We start from the raw sequence: 5,896 nt of genomic DNA, 5'->3' as shown, positions 1-5,896 counted from the left end.
CCTCCATATGTGTGCCAATGTGTGCCACAGCACCCATGCACCCACAGTCACACAGACCCCCCCCTCTCTCTCTCTCACACACACACACACACACACACACACACACACTAATACACTAATGAATAAATGGAGGAGGAGGAGAAAGAGGAAGGCAAGGCAGTAGGAAGGCCTCTTGGGGCCTGGCATTCTACTTCCGATGCCTAGGCTGCCCCACAAGTCTTGGAGGCAAAAGCAAAGACAGGCTGTGGAGGGAAGGGACAAATGAAGGCACCCCAGTCTACTGGTGGCCCCTCAGTGCCTGGCCAGCCTGTCTCATGGCAGTAGACACGCTGTGGGGAAGGGAGGGACAAATGAATGCACCCCAGTCTACTGGTGGCCCCCAGTGCCTGGCCAGCCTGTCTCATGGCAGTAGACTTACCTTATATTCTTGAGGTCTAAAGCCCTGCAGAGGGCACAGTCTGTGGCCTTCCCTGTTCCTAGGGGCATTGAGGGAGCCGGACAAATGCACTCTGAAGGAGAGAGAGTGACTAGGACTGGCCTGGGTTTGGACTGTAGAACCCAGACCTTTTGGCATCTTTTTATGTCTGTGTAGACTTTTTAGTTCCTGCATTAAAAATGGATAAAGAGGAAACAGGGATTGAAAAGGTATAGGCCATTGTGTTTCTTTCCAGGGTGACCTGTGTGTGTGTGTGTGTGTGTGTGTAGGGATTTGCATCAGCCACATAGCTGAGCCCCCTGTTGGAAGCCCAATCTTGACTTCACTAGTAAACCTCAGTGGACCTCCGTGTGGGGCTCACTGCCCTCCCTATGCGGTAGCTCTGTAAGAATTTAGAAGAATAGTTCTGAAATGAGGTGAGCAATTCTATTAGGCTCTGAGAGGACGTGGATTGGGACTTTTGTGGGGGAGTAGAGGGTGAGGAGCCAGAAGACAGAAGAGTGTGCAGGTCAGGAGGAAGGAGTGGGGTCAAGACGGGGAGGGAACCAATTAGATAAAGGCAGGTACCAGGAGGGGAACTTGGGAGGACCAGGAAGCAGGACACAAGAAAGTAAAAGAGAAAGGCCAGGGGGAGCCAGAGGCAGGGTTCTAACCTGTCTAATCTTCATACAAATGCAAAATGCCTGCCAGGGACAATAGGGAGCCAGAGGCTCCAGGTCTAGAAGCATAATAGAAGAATTAAATGGAGCAGGAGACAGGATCCTTCTGGGTGTGAGAGAGGGTGCGGGCAGGACAGGCCACGGAGGCCTCTCAGGGTCAGCACAGGAAGCTGTCTTGCTGGCTTTGGTTTCTCTCCTTCCCTGGCTCAGGCTCCAGCTGGACAGGCTAGGCTATATGTAATGGAGAGGCCCGCCTAGGAATCTGAGCGAGTCCAGCCTGTCTTAGGGGATGGAACCTTTCCGGGAACAGAGCTACCCCACTGACGAGAGAGCTGTTTTCCAGGTAGAGAAATTAAGCTGAGTTAAAAATAGCCTCCCTAGGCCCTTGAATCTCTTGGCCTCGGCCCTGACAATCACCTTTGTCCCTCCTGGTAGATCTGGTGGCTGGCCCTGTCCACTGTCATTGTCCAGCATGCTATCCCTGTTCCTCCCAAGTGACTTGGCTACATGTCCTTGCTTGGCTGTGCTGACTTTGCTGTTCTGGTCCTCAACAACTGCCCCAGCCACCCATTTTGCGGAATTCTCTTGCTAGACTGTGCTCTGCAAACTGCCTGGGTTTGTAACAGCTGCAGGGAGGGAGGTGAGGCACACCTGATGCCATGGAGAAAGAATTTGAGGGAACAAATGATTTTTTTTTTTTTTTGGCCCCTTACCAGCGTGGTGCTCGCCTATGTGGAGGAGAGAGACCTTGGGAGTGTGAAGGCTGGAGACAGAGACAGGTTGAATGGTGAGAAGCTAGGAATTGCCCCGAAGAAATCCCCGCCAGTTATCAGCCACAATCCATAGATGAGATAACCGGTCCAGGGAAGAGCGACCTGCTCAAGTCATGATAAGCACTCTGATCAGGACTTACCCTTGTCATATACCCGTGAGTCTGTCCCAGGGTCTGTTGCCTTTGGGAAAGCTATCAGAAGGACCCCACTGACAAAGGCCAGACACCAGGTACCTAGACTACCTCCCTAACACCCTTAAAACTATAATCCCCAAGTAGAGAGCAGGTACCAAGGACCAGCCACCTGGGATACTGCACTGGATAGAGGATTCCTAGGAGCAAGAGCTAAGTGTTCCAGGGACAGGGATAGCCTGGAGCAGGGGCCTGGTGTTTCAGGTAAGATCCTGGAGCAGAAAGCTTTCCCCAACCTCTTCCTGGCTTCTGTCAGTCTGCCTTCCTGTTGATGCTCCCAGCTATGACTATCCATGACATTCAGAAGCCAACATCCCATAGTATAGAGCCCTGTGAGTGGAGGTCCCTCAGATTGCAGCTCTGTGGGTCTGGCTCCCAGCTAGGCCTCTCATCTCTGGAAAACCAGTCATTTCCTATAGCCATCCAGCCCCACAAGGCTTCAGGAAGTTTGTTTGCACCGTGGATAGAAGGGGCATAGTGTCTGGTTTGCAGGTACAGGCTGTGATCCTGATGAGGAATCCAAGAATGGAGACAGGCCTCTTCCCTGTGTTCCCAAACATAAAGCAGCCCAAGCCCAAGAGGGCACCTTATGTAGACATGGGCAACCCATTCCTTTTAAAGATTTATTTATTTATTTTATGTATATGACTACACTGTCGCTCTCTACAGACATACCAGAAGAGGGCATCAGATCCCATTACAGATGGTTGTGAGCCACCATGTGGTTGCTGGGAACTGAACTCAGGACCTCTAGAAGAGCAGTCGGTGCTCTTAATTGATGAGCATCTCTCTAGTCCTGACAACCCATTCTTTTTTTCCACGGGATTCCCAATCTGACCTGGGAGATAGGTCGAACTCAATCTCAGTACAGATGGGGCCCCAAGAGAAGCAGTGTTCTCAAGGCCACACAACAAGCAAGGGGCAGGGGTAGAGCTTTCTCTTTCATAGTTCTTTGCTAAGGGATGAACAATCTATATCATGTGTTTTGTTACTAACCCTCCCATTTATCTACATACTTACCATCCATCATCCATCCACCCTTTCACCCATCCATCCACACATCTATATACCATCCATCCTTTATCCATCTATCCACTATCCATCTACCCATTTACACATTCTTATCATCTACCCATCTTTCCACTATCCATCCACCTATCCTCCACCATTTGTTCACCTACCTATCCCTTCCTCTCTCCCTCCATTTACCCATCACCCATCCATCCCATCCATCCCTCCATCTATCCCTCCCTCTATCCATCCATCACCCATCCATCCCTCCCTCCATCCATCACCCATCCCTCCATCCCTCCATCTATCCCTTCATCCATCCCTCCATCCATCTCTCCCTCCCTCTCTCCCTCTATCCACCCCTTTCTCCCTCCCTCTCTCCCTCTCTCCATCCCTTTCTCCATCCAACCCTCCTTCTATTTATTCATCCCTCCAACCCTCCATCCACCCATCCCTATTGAGCCCTTTATCCAATCTTACCTCCATACATTCACCCATTTTAGTCTCCAATTCAGCAATCCTTCTTCATGAGGAGGGTCAGGGCTTGAGCTTTGAATAGAAGGTTGTAATTTTGCTGAGACAAAAGTCTAAATGTTTCCGAGGAAGAGATTTCTGTTCCCATCAGATAATGAACTACTGACACACCATTTTCTCTGGAATTCTAATTTTAGGCTCCAGCCTAGGCTTGGGTATGTAATATGGACCAAGGGATGGGATGAAGATGAATACAAGATAGGTTGCCAGACTGAACTCACATCTTTGTGTAGACGATGCTTCTAATGAGTAGAGTCAAGCCCCCTTTCCTGTCCGATATCATCTTTAAAATGCTCGAATGACAGACATGAGGTAATCTTAAGAAGAAAATTCAGACAGGTATCCAGAAATGGAAGTTCCCTTGGTCATGAACCCAGCGGAAGAAACTGAGGTTACAGAAGGAGAGTGGCTGCCAGTCCCCAAACCTAGAAACACAGGCTATTCTGATTCTGATGTCTCTGAAGCCCAGGCCCCTGCACTTGGAGGGCTTGAAACCCATTTTTTTCCTCTGTCCCACCACCACCACCACCAGCCAAGACATGCAGTTGGTATTTTTCAGAGCCACACCCACCCTGTTGCCTAGAACCCATGTTTTCCGAGGCGCACCCAGAGCCCCACCAGGAGGCCGCCTTTCCCCTCTGGGAAGGGGTGAGCCACCAGGAGGCTGGGCCTAGGAGAAGTACAGTACTTCATTCTAGAATTTGATGTCAGCCTCAAGTGAATGTCTGACACTTGTATCATCGGGCCACCTTGGGGCCCAGAAGGCAGGCAAAGCTGGAGTTCCCACTGGGGTTTTAGTTGACATTCCTGGGAAGAGGTGCGCCTGGGATACCACCTCCTTGCCCAAAGGCCATGGCTTTTCCAGTAGCTCTGGGAATCCCAAGCCATGAGTGACCCAGGAGGGGCACAGCTGGGCTCTGAAGCTAGGGCAGGCAGGAGCTAAATCACTGCCCAGGGCAGGTCCAGGGTGTGGGGATGAATCAGGGGGCCAGCCCACCAAGGTACCCTGGGGCTTGGCAGATCTGGGTACCAGCTTCAAAGCCCTGTGAGTCAGGTTCCTGTTCTTCCTCTCATTCCCCTAATCTACAGACAAGCGCCTGGCACTGGACCTGCTTAGAGGCAGTGCAGGCCAGGCTCGGACAGTCTGCTTTTGTTTTGTTTTTCACAAGCCAGATGACAAAGGGCACACTGAGTGTCAGAGGCAACATCCATTAAAGAAAGATCTCGCCTGACAGCAGCTGGGAGGCTGAGGTAGAGCCAAAGTGAGAAGGCCTTGTGGTCCGCTTCTGTCACTCAAGGTAAGATGCAGAGTACATGGACCCTATGGAATGGATGCTCTCCTGTGGGAAGGGGTGTTTGTGTGGCGTTAGGTCTGTGTGAGTCTGACCCTGACCTATGTCTCCTCAGTTCTGGTCTGGGTGCTCCATATACAACAGACTGCAACCAACTTCTTTCTCTCAGTGCTCTATAGGGCCATGTTGCACATCCTTTTCTGATGTTTACTTGATTTATTGTGTGTGTATGTGTGTGTGTGCCCGCACGTGTGTGTGTGTGTGCGCGCGCACGTGTGTTGTGCACACACATGTGCCTATATGTAAGCTATTGGCCATCCTCAGGCCATGGACCGATTTCTACAAATGTCTCCTTGGCTGTTCTGCATTACCTGGTCTCTCCAAAGCAAGCTGTACCCTGGTTGGGCCCAGTCTCTTACGTTTGTGTCAACACAGTATTCAGTGACACACCAGATAAGAGGTGTGCTGAGAATGGGGTGTCTGGATGATGACAATGAGCTTCAGTTGGAAGGTGGAGTCTGGGACCTAGTGTGGTATCAGGGTGAAGAATCTCAACAAGTACCCGTGCTGGCATTGGGTCTGTGTGAGTCTGACCCTGACCTATGTCTTCTCAGTTCTGGTCAGAGTGCTCCATACCCAACAGACCACAACCGACTTCTTTCTCTCAGTGCTCTATAGGGCTACGTCACACATCCTCTCCTGATTTCTACTTGATTTATTCTGTCCATTCTTTAAGGCTCACTACGATTTTGTGTTTCATTTTTATTTCTGTTTCTGAGGGAGTGTCTCATCTAACCAAGGGTGGCCTCAAACTCCTAGTATAGAGCAAAGGCTGACCTTGAACCTCTTATTCTCTTGCTTCCACCCTTTGAAGTGCTGGGATTATAGACATGCGACACCAAGCTGGGCTTCATCACACATGCTATCTCCCCTAAGAAGCATCCTCAGCACATGGCGTCTAACTCTCCTCTGAATACTTGCAGGTTATAGCCATCTCTGG

This window comes from Mastomys coucha, unplaced genomic scaffold (assembly GCF_008632895.1).
Source record: "Mastomys coucha isolate ucsf_1 unplaced genomic scaffold, UCSF_Mcou_1 pScaffold18, whole genome shotgun sequence".
Lineage (NCBI taxonomy): Eukaryota > Metazoa > Chordata > Mammalia > Rodentia > Muridae > Mastomys > Mastomys coucha.
Note: the sequence above shows the minus strand (reverse complement) of the source record.